General features: G+C 40.4%; 1 protein-coding gene across 1 annotated transcript in view; it reads left to right on the top strand.

The window, feature by feature from the left end:
* The window catches only part of GRIK3 (glutamate ionotropic receptor kainate type subunit 3), a 759,616-nt gene that overhangs the window by 86,352 nt on the left and 653,046 nt on the right, over positions 1-20,218 (top strand). The gene's annotated exons all lie outside the window — the stretch shown is intronic.

Below are 20,218 nucleotides of genomic sequence, written 5' to 3'. Positions count from 1 at the left end.
ATGTTGTGCTCAATCTCTTTCAGATTTCTGTGTCATCTAAGAAACTGTGACATTTGTGTATGTCAATCTGTAAGAAAGTCACCCTGATGGTTACTGAAACGAACCTTAATGTATTTTAATTTATAGAGAGAGGAAGAGAGGGAGAGAAAGAAATTTTTAACTGGTTGCCTCAAACTGTTCAATCAATACTTTATCGTAATAGGCTTTTCCCATGGTGGTAGCCTCAAACTTTTCAATCAGTGCTGGATCTGACTTGAAAAGAATTTCAAGAAGTAATAATCTTTATTGGCACAGTGGCGACATATTCTGCAGTACTTTACAATGCAGAAGATACATGTAAAAACAAAATCAGACATTACAAAGTAATGAACGAATTAAACAATTAGGTTCTGTTAGGGTCCTGCTTATAAGAGCATTCACCTATGAGAATTATCACACTATAATCCTTGGGAAAGGTGAAATGAGAGCAGTGCGGGATCAGTGAATAGACGAGTATTATGTATGTATGCATTGTGGGGGTTCGCTCTGGTAGGCAGGGTAAGCGGACACAGTACAGAGGCACAAAACAGTTCTTAAACACAAATTCAGTGTTTATTCATACAAGCAGGTTAACAAAACCAAACGTCACCTTAGGTTTTAAGTCCTGGTGCTCAATTCACACTGTGCCGCGGGTGCTGCTTAAGAAGGTCCAGGGACAAGTCCAGGTGATCGCCAACCTGCCACACCAGTAAATACCTTCCTCTCCACACCAGACCTTTCACTGTGTCACAGTATGTATGATGTGTGTATGTATTTTTAACATAATTCTGAGACTAATTCTGAGAATTATTTCTATCCCCTGGTCTGAATAGACCTGCAGTGATCAAGCGTGATCCCTTCTCCATTCAAACAGGGGAGAGTGGGCTGCATTTCTCATGATTGGCAGGAGCTCCAGCAGTCAGACCTCTGCCAATCAGAAACTTATTTTCTATCTTGTATCCACAACTTTGTCTACATGTAACTGCAAACCAGGAGAATTTCAGAACCATGGATAGTACCATTTGACATCAGGATCTGTAGTTAAAATATCATTAAGGGATGATCGGACCCATTGAAGTCAAAATGGCTGTAAAATAGTCATAGTAAGGGCTAGAGGGCTGCAAAAGGAAGCAAAATGGGGGTAAGAGCAGGGCAATTGCTCTGCAAAAAAATGATAGACATAAAATAGAAAAAAAAAAAATAATAATAATCTTGAACTAGAAGGTGGAGGTCAAATTAGAGTAGGAGGTTGAGGAGGCAGTGGACGTGGCAGTGTAGGTGGAAGCAGCGGTGGAGGAGGAGGAATAGGTAGCCAACATTTTTTTTTTCCTTTTTTTTTTTTTTCCTTTTTTTTTTTAAACACATGTTCGGACAGGCCAGCACCTCCAAGGCATAAAGGACAAGCTCAGGCCATGTGCCCATATTAGAGACCCAGAAGTTGAATGTGGCAGACCCATCAGTCAGTAAATGTAGGCATGTGACTTGGTGACTTCCTCCTCCTCCTCCTCTGCCTTTGCCTTGTGCTTCCGACATATCCGGGTAATTTTTCAGTAATCTCTGCACCACCAAATTCAGCACATGCACCATGCAAGGGATGGGTGTCAAACTTGCAAGGCCCCGAGCTGCTACGAGATTTTGCCCGTTATCGCACACCACCAGGCCAGGCTTGAGGCTCAGTGGCACCAACCACTCATCAGCTCGTCTGTTGTTCCATGCCGGTCCACAGCTCCTGCGCGTTGTGTTTTTTTTCCCCCAAACAGATGATTTTCAGAACAGTCGTTTCCCCCTGGCAGTGCTGAAGTTGGTGGTGCAGGTGTTATGCTAATTGGATGAGGAGGTGGTAGAGGAGGAAGCGGAGTAGGAGGAGGAGGCAACAGGAGGCAACGAGAAACGTCCTGCAATCCTCGGTGGTGGTAGGACATGTGCCAAACTGCTATCCGCCTCAGGCCCAGCCCCCACTGCATTTACCCAGTGTGCAGTTAGGGAGATATAACGTCCCTGACCGCGCTTACTAGTCCACATATCCTTAGTTTGGTGGACCTTGCCACAGATGGCGTTGCGCAGTGCACACCTGATTTTGTCTGCCACTTGGTTGTGCAGGGCAGAGATGGCTCGCCTGGAAAAGTAGTGGCGGCTGGGAACCACATACTGTGGTACAGCCACCGCCATGCCATAAGGTTTTTAAAAGTCTCTGTCTCCACCAGACAGAATGACAGCATTTCAAAGGCCAGGAATTTTGAATTGCTGGCATTCAGGGCCAGGGATCACGGGTAGGTAGGGGAGTCCTCTTTCTCTCTAGTGTTTGGGGGATGGACAGCTGAACGCTTCTATGGGACAGTGTGGAGATGCTTGGTGGTGGAGGTGGTGGTGTTGCTGCTACATCCACTGTTTGCGGGGTAGCAGGTGCCACTGTCACTCCAGAGGTGGAGGAAGAGGCCGAGTCCACAGAAGAAGAGGGAGCAGGGGAAGCCTTAGATCTTGTGTGGTTTTTCAGGTGTTTCCTCCATTGCAGCTCATGCTTTGCATTTAGATGCCTGGTCATGCAGGTGGTGCTCAGGTTTAGAACATGTATGCCTCGCTTCAGGCTATGATTGCACATCATGAAAACCACTCCCGTCTTGTCAGCACATTGTCTAAAACTGCAGCTCCAGGGAACTCCTTGGAGCTGGCTTTGGTGTGCTCAGTCTGTGGGTGCAGTGGGCAGTAGCAGGCTTACTGGCTAGGGGATGGCCATTCTGCTTTTGCACCCTGCTCCCTCTTTTGCTGTGTGGCTGGCGCTATGTGACCACTACCTCTTCCTCCGAACTGCACACGTCATTCGCATGACCTTGATTCCATGTTGGGTATAGGACCTCATCATCCTTTACATCATCTTCCACCCACTCTTCACCCCTGCCCTCCTTGCTGGTCTGCACACTGCAGAAATCAGCAGCAGTTGGCACCTGTGTTTCGTCATCATCATCAGAGACGTGCTGCAGTGGTCCTTCCATGTCCACATCCTGAAACATAAGTGATTGGGCATCAGTGTTCTCAATCACTTCCACTTCTGGGGCAGGGCTGGGTGGATGGCCCACGGAAATCCCGCCAGCAGAGTCATCAAAAAGCATAAGAGACTGCTGCATGCATTGGGGCTAAGACTGCTTGGCTGATTTGCAAGGGGGAGGGGGTTGAAAGACAGATGCCCATGGGCTGCAGGTGACAACTCTTCGCTTTCAGCAGGGGACCAAATGGGAGACAATGTGAAGGAACTAGAAGCACTGTCAGCCATCCAATCTACTACTGCCTCTACTTGTTTTGACCTCACTATTCGTACACCGGTATTCTGGCTTATAAAATGATGCTGAACGTCCTGTCGTCTACGTGCACCTGAGGAATATGTTTCATTTGGGCATGTAGCTGGTACAGATCGACCACGTCCTCTCCCTACAACAGGAGCTCCACCAGAAGCACCACGACCATGGTCACGTCCCTTTTTTGATGCTCTCCTCATTCTTTGAGGTCACCCATCGAACTATCAGACAGATTAACTAAAGTAATTTCCCTGTCACTAATGCAGTGCAGGTGTAGCTTGATCCAAAAATGGGTATATGTCACCCACCAAACTAACATACGGATTAACTATGTTAATATCCCTGCCACGTATGCAGTGCAGATGTACCTCACACCAAAAATGGGTATGTGTCACCCACCGAACTAACATATGGATTAACTATGTTAATTGTCCTGTCACGTATGCAAGGCAGGTGTACCTCACACCAAAAATGGGTATATGTCACTCACCAAACTAACAGATGGATTAACTATATTAATTTCCCTCTCATGGATGCAGTACAGATGTACCTCACACCAAAATGGGTATATGTCATACACCGAACTAACAGAAAGATTAACTATATAAATTTCCCTGTCACATATGCAGTGCAGGTGGACCTCACACCAAAAATGGGTATATGTCACCTACTGATTGAACAGACAGATTAACTATTATATTTTTGCATCACAATACACAGGATTTAATAAATTAAACAAATATTTTATTTAATACATATTAGAAAGACACATAAATAAAAAGTAGCACCGGCATATATACACCATATAATAAGAACCATATAATAAGTCATATGTCAGATATCCAGACTCCTTAGTCAGTGATAATCATATCCACATCTATCACACTTGTATGTGGATAGTGTGAAATCACACCGTATAACAGATAAGAGAAACTCCAAGTGGAGGTCAAGTGATTAATAGATGCAAGTGAGTATCACATGAACATTGTAAACCAGTCTAAAGTGCCAAGTGCCATAAATAACATATAAACAACAAAAAGGAGTACTGATTGTAATGAGTAATACTGACCAGAATCGTTCAAAACCCATATTTCAAAATAATTTATTTCATTATATTTTTTCATTATATATTATGCATTATATTCTATTTTATTATAGTTGTATTAATTCTCACTTGATATTGACAATTTTAATGGAATATATTATGAATTTCAACAATAGTCAATAGTTGTTTTTTTATAATCATGTACTTATTTATTAATTATATATAATTACATACATGTCTGTCACTAGTTTTCTATAATAATTGATATTTATTATATATAATTATGTAATTAATTTATTCATTGCTATTATCATTTGAATCATGTATTTAATTTTTATATCACATCATTGTATTACATTTTTATATCACATGATGAATTTATATGTATTTTCTAGTTGTTTGTTTGGTCCTGTTTTCATCACTGTATCGATTATTGGTAGATGTTGGTTTGGTCATTATATCTAATATGCGTTCGTCTATTGTTCCATCCTGCTGTTCTCACATACATTTAGGTGCTCATTGGCGCGACTGTCACCGGTATATTATCATTTCAATTCATTGTTACGCCGGCCAATGGATCGCTAATATGGGTGGTGCTCCCTGCTTCCCTGTGCATACCAGGTTGCGTTCAACCTGGTCAAGTGACTTCCTGTTGCGTTCCGGGGTGGAACGCATACCGGATATCCAGCTGTGCGGCGGGCGCTCCCGACATCACCGGTCCACCTGCCTGCCGATATTCTATATTGTTATGAGTACATTTACCTTCTTCCCCCTTTTAGTCCCTGTTGATCATGTTTCTTTTTAACCGTGAATCCTCCAAATATGATAAATGGCTAATTTCATCTGGGGCAGTCCCTATTAGATGACAGGGTGCGACGTCGTGCCTGTGAACATCCTTACATGTGTGGCCACACATTAACAGGCCTTCCTGCATATGCTTTTAATTAAGCACTAATGATTACAATGGTATATAAAGCTAGTGAGCACAGTGTATATTCATCCCTTGAGGAAGCTGCACACGAAACGTGCATCGGTATTACTCATTACAATCAGTACTCCATTTTGTTGTTTATATGTTATTTATGGCACTTGGCACTTTAGACTGGTTTACAATGTTCATGTGATGCTCACTCACATCTATTAATCACTTGACCTCCACTTGGAGTTTCTCTTATCTGTTATATGGTGTGATTTCACACTATTCACATACAAGTGTGAAAGATGTGGATATGATTATCACTGACTAAGGAGTCTGGATATCTGACATGTGACTTATTATATGTTTCTTTTTCTTTCCTGTGTATATATGCCGCTATTACTTTTTATCTAAGTGTCTTTCTAATATGTATTAAATGAATATTTGTTTAATTTATTAAATGCTGCGTATTGTAATTTGGTGTAAAGGTGCAAAGATGGTGCATTGCACCTACAAAAAATCACTATAGGTCACCCACAGAATTAACAGCCAGATTAATTATTGGATTTCTGTGTCAGGGGTGCAAAAATCACTATAGGTCACCCAGAAAATTAATAGCCAGATGAAATTCCTAACACTCCCCATAACTTCAGCTGCCTGCTTCCTGCCTCTGCATTATTCAGAGCTGATGGTCAGTGCTACACGTGATTCAGCTTGTATAGAAGCTGGGTCACATGATGCACCGGCCAATCACAGCCATGCCATTACTAGGCATGGCTGTGATGGCTTCTAAGTGCATACAGCTTAAAAGCTTGTTGATCGTCTACTCTGCAGCCTTTCAACAAGCTTTATTAAATGCGCGAACACTGAACTCGAACCCGAACTTTTGCGACTAAGTTCGGGTTCGGGTACCCGAAATCGCAAAGTTTGGTACAGACCCGAAATTTGCAGTTTGTGTTCGCTCAACACTAATCATTACTGAACAAAGTGAAAAAAATATAATGCCGACAAATATGAGGCAATTGCTTGAAACAGAGTGGAGGGGTCCTAAAATTACCAAATTAGAGGATTAGAGGATTTGCCAGTACAAGTGGACTTATTCTAAAGAACAAATGCCTCACATAAAAGTATTCATAGTGCCATCTAATAGAAGTTCCTTTTAGAGTATGGTCAACTATGAGACTGCTTCAGTGCTTATTATATGTGTATATATATTTAAATGAAATATTTGGCATTGAGTTGGCCTGAACACAAACCTCATACATAAACAGTTACACATTTGTTAAGAAAATTATCACACTTACCCATGCGCGTAAATATTCACCGCTCACTTTGATGAAATATACATGTGAGCTGACTGGGAATCAACATGCAAATTTTATCTCATGGTTTTATGACTTTGATGAATAGACCTGTTAGTGTCTTTGGTTACTCTCATTGTCATAATATTTCAAGCAGATAGAGCTGCAGAATGAATGTGCAGAAGCCAAGCATAGAAAAGTGATGTTGTGCTCTACTAACTCACTATAGGAAATGTACACACCGTAAAAGCTTGGAGTATACTCCATACACTAAGAGATTGTGTTTTTCAACTGAACCTAGACATCTAAATCAGGAAAGAAAAATTAAGCCATTCCTATTTAAAAATCTGATAAGTGGGTATTCCTGCTGCTGGGATCCTAAGCATATAGCTCCCCCGCAACACCCTCATAGGAGAAATGTTATTTATTTTAAGAGACTCTTTCACGTAATTTCTGCTGCCATGTGATATGATCCCATATGAGGGAAAAAATCTGAGCTCTGATATATAGGTAGATATCATTTGGATCAAGATTTGAGTTTAAAGCAGAGTAAATACTGACAGACTCTTAGGAGAGACAGCGAGAGTCCTGATTATCCCACCCATACAAGATAATTGGCAGACTTCTCTGTACACTGATATAGGGATATCTGTCAATCAATGTGTATTGGTGGGGTAAGTAGGACTCCCACTGTCTCTCCCAGGAGTCCAGGTTTGTCCAGGTTTCATATAAACATATGAATATCACAGCACTCCTATAATAGACAAGGGTTCTGTAAGGCCCTTCAATTAACTCAGGATTTCCTAATATAAAATATCTGAAGAATCGTCCTCTAAACCGGAATCTGTCCTAAAATATTGAGGAACTGACAAACTGCAATGAATGGATCTCTGCTTAACAGTAAAAAAAAAAATAGACAATAGCAAGTAAGGGAAGAATATAATACAATGCAAAATAGTACACCAGGGCTTTGGCAAAATGTGTTAGCACAGGGCTTCATGGCAACAATAGCGGCTGCAACATAACAGAGTTCATACCGTCATCAACATGTGTCCACTCTGATAGCTTGGGCCCAAGTCTGATGAGTGGCTCCAAGAAGATAAAGACAATAAGTATTGATTAGCCCTTTTGTTCTATCAATTTATGAATAGCCCAGACATGTGTTGTGCTGTAATAGGAATAATATAAAGTCATAACAAGAACAATATTGATTGTAAGTGATATTAAAAGAAGAAGCAACATAAACCATATAATAGCTGAAAAATTTAACACAATTATGTCCATTACAGTGTTTTTCATAGTAAACCTTTCACAACTACTCAAAAGATTTGTCTGTCATATAACTTCCCCAGACATAATATCTTAGATATACCAATGTTGAGCTGGGGTACCAGTAAAATTCATTCTACAGGCCACTGTACTGGTACATGCAGACATTACCTGACCTTGGTTTGCAAATTCCCAGGTGCTACATTCTCCATGCACTTCAATAGATAGGTAACTGTATTTGCACTGAAGTATGTTCTGTACTGTATATAGGGAATACTGAGAGTGGGAATTCATGGACAACTGGACACCAGTTTACCTGATAGGTGTGGATCCCAGTAATATAATTTATGGCATGTCCTGTAAAGGGTGGCTCTCACATATTGGCCAAGTGACCCAAAATTGTGCTAACATGCAGTACTACAGCAAAATAGAAGAGTTTTTAGAGTAATTCTTTATGGCTTCATGTTTTGTCAAATAATAATAAAAATAATAATAATAATATTTATTTATATAGCACCACCATATTCCACAGAGCTTTACAATTTCAACAGCAGTTTATCTGTGAAACCATGTTATCATTAAAGAGGTTTTCCAGTACTTAAATGTTAATGGCCTGTCTTCAGAAGACTCATCAATATCAGATTGGTGGGGGTCTGACACTCCCATCGATCATTTGTTTCAGGTAGCTTCTGGTGCTGGGAAAATATACAGTGGACAGAGCTGAAAGGACAAGGTTCTGTCAACCGTGGAGAGTCTGTGCTGGAGTACTGCAGCTCACCTTCTACAAGTGAATGAGAGCTAAGCTGTAGTAGACCTCTGCTGGAAACCTCACAGTGGATAGTGCCTTCCACTTTATCAATTCATTTAAAAACTGCACTGATTGTCAGTAAAATAGAATGTCAATGTGGTTTTCCTCTGCATTTATGAGAGTTTTAGTTATCCATGGAGGGAAAAGGAATCACAGGAATCTGAAAATTATTATTTTTTAAATCTAGTAGGAGCCTACTATCTGGCTTTTGCATTGGGCCAGGGGCCATCTTAGCTCTGTGAAACAAAGAAATGTGCTTGCACAAAAACAGGACTCAGGAAGCAGCAAGAAACTATAACATGATAGTGATGAGGGCCCTAGCATAGATGTCGAGAAGGTAGGTCCCAGGAGGGGGATACAGGCCAGTCTGCCAGTGGGCTTAGATGTCATATCAGCCGGTCTAAACCATGCACCTGTAAGTTCATGAAATAAATTACCCAGTTTCTTATATGAGCACATAGGCTTGCCGAGATGTTATATGCTGCTAAACTGTGTGTGCTGCCAGTTAGGCCATTATGAGGGACTATAGCACTCAGTAATTGATTTTATTATAGAGAATATTTATTAATACACTGGTAACAATTCACTACTCCTAAGCTCCAATTCCATGTTTCTCCTTTTCTTCTCTGGCAAATAGTGTTAGAAAAAGTTCACCATCTGACTGAAACGTTGCACTTTCTTTTGACATTAAATTTAATAAATATTCTCTATAATTGCATAAATTATAGACTGATATAGTCTCTCTTTTGCTATACTACGGGTTGGCAACCCAACATAGAGCACCTGCCTTGGAATTTACAGAGTGCCGTTGAACTGGATTTAGGGCAGGATGAGGGCCACTCCTGTGTCTAGGGTCCATCAGGGGATTCAACTGTACCCTTGTGAGTTGGTCGGAGTACAGTAGGAAGATTAGCCTTTTAGGACTATAGAAATATTGGGTGACAACCTCTATGACAGTTCCAATGGTGACATAGTTTTTGCCATATTTCAAATATTTAGATTTAACTAATATAGGAAAAAATAGAAATGTTTTAATAGATTTTTTTAAAACTATGAATGATATAAATTTGCAGTTAAATTGTATTTTTTAGGAACAAATGCTAATTTAGAAATTATATTTGTCAGGTTAAATATATGAGAAAACCTTAATATACAAGTACTCAGACATATAGAAGAAAACTCCCTCCATTGACAGTTCCCTCATGGTGATGTTCACCCCAAGCATCATGGCCATGGTACAAACATCAGGATTACTACTATCACCCGATCAGCAAGCAAAGGATGAAGACTAGTTGTGTCATATGTTAAGTTCCGCTGATGTACAGGAACAACATCAGAACAAGCCACATTTCAGTTTAAAATCTTTCCACCATGTAAATTAATGGTTGGGCTCTCTCTGTCAGAGAAAAAGTTGCCCTTTGTGAGCCTTTGTGGCTCATAGATAAAGTTCACTTCTATGACTTATATATGCCCTAACAGGAAATATGGAAAGAGATTAAACAGTGAAACAAACAACCCATTAGGACCTTGGCATTGATACAACACAATTATAACATACACAACTGACTATAAAATGAAAGACATAGTTCTTAAGTCTATGAGATAAAACTTGGGTGCAAATGAGAAGAAAATGGGCATACACAACTTAAATAAAAAATTAGAGGAATATTCTTAAATGTAGACAGTTTAAAGGTGTGCTATGGGATTTCATTGTAGGCTTAGTAATAAAACGGGCAGTTGGTATCTTATTAATGTATCTGCGAGACCCAGTGTCTAAGCACATGTATTTTACTGTTCACGATATGATGTGTACTCATTGCTCATTCCCAGCCGGACTCCACAGTGAATTAAACCTCTGGCAGCTTTAGTGCACTGTAGAAAAATGTTGATTTTCCTCTCTTTAATGCAGCACGGAAAACATATTTTTGAATGATTTGGTTGGCTGAAGATTTTCCAACGGAGAGATTTCTGTGATGACTCTTCTCCGCAAAGTTAATTAAGTGGAGAGTACATTAAAAGCTTAATATATTGGGGTCAGCTGAGTTCTCACTTTGTAATGTTAAAAGCATGTTAAAAAGACTGCTGCGTTTCTTTTGAAGATGCCTCGCATAATATGAATCAGTGACATAAAGTAATGATGTGTATTGTAGGTAGCGTAACTGCAAAACATGCCACACAGCACAATTTACTAATCAGTTTGTAAAATTAGCCTCATGCATAATTAATCACCATATGTTTTAATTACTAAACCATATTTAGCAAAAGTATCCTTCAAAGTGAACTTTCTTTAATTACTAAGCCATATTTAACTAAAATGATTCTTCAAAGTAAACTTGCACTTAGAATATATTGCAAGCTTTCTTGGAGGCTTTGCTCCACAAAAATATAGTTTCTTACCATTGCGTAAAAGGCCTTGACATTCAATAAAGTTGTTGCTTACACATACACCTCCTGTGCAGACAAGATGGTAGGTGGTTAGTGTCCTTGCACGTTGTCCCTTGATCTAGTTGATTCACAAGGACCAAGTCCAGTGGCATTAGGATTTCATTTATATGACTTTCCTTTGACATCTGCTTTGTTCACAGGAACTCTGATGTCAAAATATGGGCCTAAGGCTGCTTTTCATCGGGTTATCCCTGGAGGGGCATAAAATATGTACAGTAGTAAAACTATATCCAAACTTGCATCAGGCTTCACTGAGCTCTGATGTACAGAATATTATAGTCTTCTGCAGCCTTTTATTGGTCAGTATGATGCTTTACATAATGAATCCACCATATCCCTCATGGATCCTATAATAGAGAAAGTCATGAATCCAGTGTAAGCAAAGAGGGAGACTTCTTATAGCAACAGGTCAGCAGAGGTACAGTACAGATGTGTCCACCCTTACCTTTCCACCTCGGTAAAGCTATGTACTTTACTCACAATATGTTAGAATAACACAAAATACTGTTTTTCAAAGCTGGTCATCTCTAGTGATCAGCGGAAGGGGCAATATTTGTGATATTTTGCGAATATTTGGGCGAATATTCGTCATATATTCGCGAATTCGAGAATTCACGATTATTTTCTTGATTGTGAAAATCAGCAATGTAATATGCGCATATTGTGTGCGCAATACAGGTATGGGCCACTGTTGCTACATTTTACAAGCTTTCAAAAGGGCTGGGCACTCACTATATATGGAGTATGTGGTACTTTATTAGATAAAAATGCTAATACTGATAAAATCAGCAATAACAGTAACACTGATAAAAATATAATAATAACACTGCAATCAATAAATAAACACAATGGTAGGTCTGGCCGGACTAATTAGTACCTTCACAATATATGTACCTTCACAATATATGAGCTGGGCACTCATATATAGTGAGTGCCCAGCCCTTCTTTTGAAATATTGTTGTAGCTTATAGATTGGGTGAATCTGTGGGCTGAGAGCACCCATCCGGGCCACCTCACACAGCAGTGCGGTCTATTTCTGGTTTATTCCAAATCCTACATATTACAAGCTGCTAGAAGTTTCCTGAGACTGGATGAAATGGATGGCATGGAAGAACATCACAATAGCTTTATATGCAGATTGAGTGCTCCAATATCTCCGCGATTGCGCAAATCAGCAATTAATGATGCACATATTTTGCCGCAATACTTGCAACTTCGTATTTTAGCATGTCTGACTACATATTACTGATTGGTGCACTAAGTATTGTTGTGAACTTGTGACATCACAGCACTATGTCAGTAGCATGTATGTATGGACAGCAGAACCTATCACACTACCTAACACACTGCACTGGAATCAGCTACACTATATCAGGATATAACCTACACTGACTATCTCCCACTAACTATATGTATTATATATACACTCACCTAAAGAATTATTAAGAACACCATACTAATACGGTGTTGGACCCCCTTTTGCCTTCAGAACTGCCTTAATTCTACGTGGCATTGATTCAACAAGGTGCTGATAGCATTCTTTAGAAATGTTGGCCCATATTGATAGGATAGCATCTTGCAGTTGATGGAGATTTGAGGGATGCACATCCAAGACACGAAGCTCCCATTCCACCACATCCCAAAGATGCTCTATTGGGTTGAGATCTGGTGACTGTGAGGGCCATTTTAGTAACTATCTAATATAATGATACAGCAAAGCACAAAGCACAGCAATGACACTGCTGTCTCTCTCAGAACGCCATAAAACTACAGAAAATGGCTGCTGGGGAGGTTCTTATATAGTAAGGGGTAGGCAACTTTCCTATTGGTTGCTAGGGATGTTGCTAAGCTCAGACAAAGACATTGCAGCCTTCTTATTGGCCCACAAGCAAGAAAGGAGGTTACTGATGGAAAAAAAATCTAGAATATTTGCAAATATAAATATATAGCACTATATTCAAAATCTTTGCAAATTCTCGAAGTGGCGATATTCGCGAGTAAAATTTGCGATTCGAATATTCACCCTCCCAACACTAGTCATCTCACTCTGCTCATGTCAAGATATCTTGAGTCACGAGTAAAGGTATCTTTACACTGCCCAATGTTCTGGCAAATTATCGTTAATGAGCGTTTGTATGAGCGCTCGTTAGCAATAATCTGCTGGTGTAAAGGTACCACTGATTACCCGATGAACAAGCGAAACACTCGTTCATTGGGTAATAGGATCGTTGGTGCGGACGCCTAAATCATTGTTTGCCGGCAGCAGATGGACTGTCTAAACAGTTGCTGCCGGCAAACAATGATTCTATATGGGGACGAGCGAGGGCATTAGCTATAGTTTCACGCGATACTGTAGATGAGATGTAAATACAGCGGTCTCCTCCGCTGATGAGATGGCTATTGTCGGGAAGAAACACTTCCCTCCCAACAATCGACTCCTCAATTGAGCAGTGCAAAGGGCCTTTAAGGTAAGAAAGGGCACTGTAAGCAGATTATCAGAAGATTATAGATAGGACATACAAAAAGGTTCACAAGTATAAGTGAGCGCCAGAGAAGAGCATCAATTTGGACAATGAAAGACAGATAAAGGTTACAGTAGGTCACAAAGTAAAACACCACTGGCAATGCTACCCTGTCCTTGGCAGCTTACAGGCACTTTATCTACCCATGTACCACCTAGCATCCCAGCTTATACTCTGTGCATAAAGCTGAAGTAGCTGACTCCATTAAAAGATGTGTCCATCTATGCAAACAATTTTTATTGTCTAAGTTCATATAAAATGAACAGTGATGGGTGTCTGCCAAAAATGTTTATTCAACATCTACTACAATTTTGTATCTACAGCAGCTATATATATATATATATATATGTGCTAATGGCAGAAAAGCAAGAAATAGAGATCAAATGGATAGGAGTACAACTGCAGGTCTTTCAGTGCAGTACTATATGTATCACTCATCTTCATGTGGCTTCAAACAAGTTGGTAAATCTGCAGGCAGCATGCTATAGAGTAGGATGAGCTGAGCAGATTGATCAAAATCTATGCTAATTCTGGACTAAGTTGTCCAATGGGTGGTACTTAGTGATTGGCAGCTGTGCACTAGGACCACTCACTTGACCCCTGAGCCTAGAATGAGCAGAGATTTAGGTCAATACATTTCAAGTTATATTTAATGTTTTCCCATAAAACAACAGATCAATCTGCTCAGCTCCTCCTGCTCTATAATATGGGAGAAAGAACGGCGTGTTCAACATAACAGGCTCACTTAAGCTATTCGGTTGACTTTTATGACCAGAGAAGAATGTTTTCCTTCCATTCAGTGTATTTGCTAAGTGAAATAACTACATAGCACTGATTTGTAGAAGATATGACTATCATCAATAAAAATATGGCTAATTATAAAATCAAATAAAATGTATTAGAGGTGACAAATTGTTTCCTTAAATCCCTTTACAACATTCACTGCTAAATTAGATCTTAACCAGTCCCTTGCTAGAGCGCTCCGACAAGGAGCCTGATCTAAGAGGGAAAGGTTAAGTGATTTATAAATGATTCATTACCATGACAACCAGCCGTCCTGCATTTCTCACGAGGAAAGACGACTTCCTCAGCCTTTCCAAGTTGCACCATCCTGAAAATGTCCACAAGCATTTGTATTTTGCTCAAATACTGTTTTCTTGGAGAATATGGGCCATAAATTATAATTTTACGAGCAATAAATGCTATGAGTAGAGAATATATTAATAGACTTGTTTACTGATATTTTATGATTAGATTTATGACTTAAATTTCACATCTATGACCCGACAAACCATGCACCTTTCAGAAAGACAGAATAGACTGCATTTTAAGCTTTGTGTTTCAGCATCCAGACCCCATATGGTTTTACTAATTGACCTTTGCTTACCATATAAGAACTTTATGGCAACTGAAGTGTGGGTCATTAGCACCGAAGGTGTTACAATATAGACTTTTAAATGCATCCATACCACAACCGTTTAAATCCTGCCTTAGACATCCCAAAAAACCTACAGTGTATATTGATGCTGATTGATTTTATGTAATTGGGGGATGTGAAAAATTTGCTAATTTGAAGATAAATTCTTATTTGGCTTCAAATATAATTAATGGCTGAAATAAAAGAATACCCCAATCATATATTTCCCCTCCGTAGAGGAGCAGAGTAGCATGAGGAAAGGGGAAAGTAAACCATAATAATAGCAAAAAATATTAGATAGAAGAGTGTGTAGCATAGTATGTCAGTGGACTAATATAGAGCAAAAAACAAAGTACAAAGGAATAGCCCATGCACATCCCTGAGATAATAGAAATGTTTTTAAAAAAGAAATTCACAAGAAAATAAATATTATTGCATATTGGGGATAAGTATTTTGGCATATGACAGAACCCTATGCATATAGCTGCATGTTATAATTTATAAAATATCACAGACTGCTGATTTAATGCCAAAACGTCTGCAGTTTAATGTCAGTTCTATACATTTGAAAGGGGTTGTTTCTGCAGGAAGCAAATACATTTCTTCAACCTCCTTCAGATGACCGAGACAGAGAAATTTCTGCAACCATTCTGCTGAATGTCCACATACCAGTAAGGTTGGGTTCACAATATATTTTTATCTTACGTTTAATGCATACGAAAACATATAGGTTAAATGGATGCCTCAGACGGTTGCCATACAGTGGCATTTATCACCTTAGAGTTCTGTTGCAAAAAAAAACAGTATACATTAACGTATATGTTTTTTTACTAGACTCTGCAGGATGGAAAAGTGTAGTGTATTGCGCTTTTAGATCCTTTTTATTTTCTTAGCATACACGTTAAACCTAGGGCGTGTGTGAAACCAGTCTAAGGCTTACTACGTTTTTAGGAAAGGCTGTACTGATCTCCTGCGTCTAGAGGTAATCCAGTCCTTCACCCTAAAAAATATGGATCATGCATAAAGCTGTAATCTATTTATTTACAGAAGCCATTAATTGAGAGACAGGTGGTTAGCACAGTTGCTTTGTAACCGTGGGGTCCTGAGATTGAATCTAACCTAGCATGACATTCGTATGAAGTTTGTATGATATCCCTGTGTGTGGATTTTCCCTAGATACTTATCCCAAACTCCAAAACATACTGGGGGAGATACAGTCAGGTCCATATCGGGACACCGATACAATTCTAACATTTTTGGCTTTATACACCACCACAATGGATTTGAAATGAAACGGACAAGATATGCTTTAACTACAGACTGTCAGCTTTAATTTGAGGGTATGTACATCCAACTCAGGTGAACGGTGTAGGAATTACAACAGTTTGCATATGTGCCTCCCACTTGTTAAGGAACCAAAAGTAATGGGACAGAATAATAATCATAAATCAAACTTTCACTTTTTAATACTTAGTTGCAATACTTACTTTGCATTCAATTACAGCCTGAAGTCTGGAACGCATAGACATCACCAGACGCTGGGTTTCATTCCTGGTGATGCTCTGCCAGGCCTCTACTGCAACTGTCTTCAGTTCCTGCTTGTTCTTGGGGCATTTTCCCTTCAGTTTTGTCTTCAGCAAATGAAATGCATGCTCAATTGGATTGAGGTCAGGTGATTGACTTGGCCATTGCATAACATTCCACTTCTTTCCTTTAAAAAACTCTTTGGTTGCTTTTGCAGTATGTTTTGGGTCATTGTCCATCTGCACTGTGAAACCAATGAGTTCTGAAGCATTTGTATGAATATGAGCAGATACTATTGCCTGAAACACTTCAGAATTTACCCTGCTGCTTTTGCCAGCAGTCACATCATCAATAAATACAAGAGAACCAGTTCCATTGGCAGCCATACATGCCCATGCCATGACACTACCACCACCATGCTTCACTGATGAGGTGGTATGCTTAGGATCATGAGCAGTTCCTTTCCTTCTCCATACTTTTCTCTTCCCATCACTCTGGTACAAGTTGATCTTGGTCTCATCTGTTCATAGGATGTTCCTCCAGAACTGTGAAGGTTTTTTTAGATGTCGTTTGGCAAATTCTAATCTAGCCTTCCTGTTTTTGAGGCTCACCAATGGTTTACATCTTGAGGTGAACCCTCTGTATTTACTCTGGTGAAGTCTTCTCTTGATTGTTGACTTTGACACACATACACCTTCCTCCTGGAGAGTGTTATTGATCTGGCCAACTGTTGTGAAGGGTGTTTTCTTCACCACGGAAATAATTCTATGGTCATCCACCACAGTTGTTTTCCGTGGTCATCTGGGTCTTTTGGTGTTGCTGAGCTCACCGGTGCGTTCCTTCTTTTTAAGAATGTTCCAAATAGTTGTTTTGGCCACGGCTAATGTTTTTGCTATCTCTTTGATGGGTTTGTTTTGTTTTTTCAGCTTAATGATCGCTTGCTTCACTGATAGTGACAGCTCTTTGGATCTCATCTTGAGAGTTGACAGCAACAGATTCCAAATGAAAATAGCACACTTGAAATGAACTCTGGACCTTTTATCTGCTCATTGTAATTGGGATAATGAGGGAATAACACACACCTGGCCATGGAACAGCTGAGAACCATATTGTCCCATTACTTTTGGTCCCTCAACAAGTGGGAGGCACATATGCAAACTGTTGTAATTCCTACACCGTTCACCTGATTTGGATCGAAATACCCTCAAATTAAAGCTGACAGTCTGCCGTTAAAGCACATCTTGTTCGTTTCATTTCAAACCATTGTGGTGGTGTATAGAGGCAAAAATGTTAGAATTGTGTCAATGTCCCAATAATTATATACCTGACTGTATATTAATACTAGTATAAATAAAAATTGCATTAGCTGCCCATAGTAACCAGATTTCACCTTTCATTTTCCAAAGGAGCTCTTTAACATAAAGGGTGGAATATGACTGGTTGCTATGGACAATTAAGTCAGTATTCATATGCATGTGAAATATGCCTTAAAATACATAGTTTTGCTTTCTCACTGCTCGAAAAGGGAGTGGGGCTTAGCTTGAAGGGATGAAGCTTTGTGTGAAAGGGAGCATGGCCTAAGATGCAATATATTCTGCCTCAATTTTATGTAAATTATTGTATAAAAGTAGGCCAGCCTATATTTGGTATAAATTCAGATAGAGATGAGCAAACTTTTGAAAAATTTGATTTGGCAGCTTTGCTGAAGTTTGACAAGAAATTTCATTAGTTTCAAATGAATTCATCACAAAACAGGTATACCCAGGCCATTCTGCCTACAAGCAACATTTTCAAATCCGGCATAAGATTTCATATGGAATTGGAGCAAACAGATGTCAATACAACGACATCCGTCCTGCATTAAAGTGTAGGTTAAATAAAACTGAAACGTTCATTTCAGTTTTAAAGAACAGGCAGGTGGATCCGTCAGATGGAAGGCTGAAAACCAACAAAACGCTGGTGTGAACCCACCCTAAGGCATATTCATCCCACTTGGTGGCCTAATGTCAGTGTGAAGGCTTGGAAGTTACTGCTGCATAACAAAGTATTTTGAACCAACATGGGGGCTAAACACCAGTGTGCTGGCCAAGTATCTAATACATTTCATAAAAAGTAGTATAAAGTAGTGGCCCCATGACAGACTGGGGACGGTGGCAGCTGCAACAGCAGTGGCAGTAAAAGTGTCAATAGTGGCCCCATGACAGAGTGGGGAGGGTGGAAGCAGCTGCAGTAGTAGTGGCCCTATGACAGATTGGGGAGGGTGGCTGCAGCAGCAGTGGCAGTTACAATAGTGGCCCCATGAAAGAGTTGGGAGAGTGGCAGCAGCAGTGGCAGTAACAGTGACAATAGTGGCCCTATGACAGAGAGGGAAGAATGGAAGCAGCAGCAGTAGCAGTGACAGTAGTGTCCCCATGACAGAGTAGAGAGGGTGTCAGCAGCAGCAGTGGCAGTAACAGTGACAATAGTTGCTCCATGACAGAGTGGGGAGGGTGTCAGCAGCAGCAGTGGAAGTAACAGTGACAATAGTTGCTCCATGACAGAGTGGGGAGGGTGTCAGCAGCAGCAGTGGAAGTAACAGTGACAATAGTGGCCCAATGACAAAATGGGGACTTGGCAGCAGCAGTGACAGTAACATTGACAATAATAGAAGCCCAGTAGTCCATGGATCTTGGATCATGGGTGACAGGGTGCAGTCCAAGTATGCCACCAATTGCTGGTTGAGGTTGTGCTGGATGTCCCCCCCCACCTGTCATGGCAGTGAAGTCTGAGCGCAGAGGGTCTACTGGTCAGACCTTCCTGAGGATGGCAGATGCCACTTGTAAGATTGCGTTTGTAAGCAGCGACAGGGAGTACAAAGAAATCACTGGGCCCCATAGCAAGAATCTGAATTGAGCCCCCTAACCCCGCCCACTACCCACCCCTGGCCCATCCCACTACTCACCCCTGGCCAATCCCACCTCCTGTCCTGGCTCCTCCCCTGTCACACCCCCATTTGCCAATAAAGAAATGTATACATACGTTCGTACGTATTCGTACTGACCCAGAGAATGAAGGGCACAGGTCAGTTTTGCGGCAAAGGGAATGCCGTAGGAACAAAACCCTGTGGTATCTGAATCTGTGGGACTACTGTGGATATTCCATAGAAGTTTTATCTGAAGTCCTATGTAACATTGCAAATAACACAGTGATAACTCTCTGAATACAGATAACACAGTGATGACTCTCTGATTACCAAAAACATAGTAGTGTTACCTGCAGTCCTATGTAAAACCACAGATAACACTAGTGCTGATACCTGCAGTCCTATGTAAAACCACAGATAACACTAGTGCTGATAATGTGGTAGTGTTACCTGCAGTCCTATGTAAAAACCACAGATAGCACTAGTGCTGATACCTGCAGTCCTATGTAAAACCACAGATAACACTAGTGTAGATCATGTGGTAGTGTTACCTATGTCCTTAGTGTCCCTCCCTGTGCCTCTCCCACGGACTCCATGCTGGTGTATCTGCCTCCTCTTCCTTCTTCTTTCTCTTGCCCCGCACAGAATGTCCTGATGCAGCTGTGTCAAGACATAGGAACACTGTGGGCATGGTGATGGTGACACACACACAGGGACAGACACACACACATAAATACAATAAATAAGATCACATCACACAT

This window comes from Bufo bufo, chromosome 3, assembly GCF_905171765.1.
Source record: "Bufo bufo chromosome 3, aBufBuf1.1, whole genome shotgun sequence".
Lineage (NCBI taxonomy): Eukaryota > Metazoa > Chordata > Amphibia > Anura > Bufonidae > Bufo > Bufo bufo.
The sequence above is the reverse complement of the archived record's forward strand: the minus strand, read 5'-3'. Positions and strand labels throughout refer to the sequence as shown.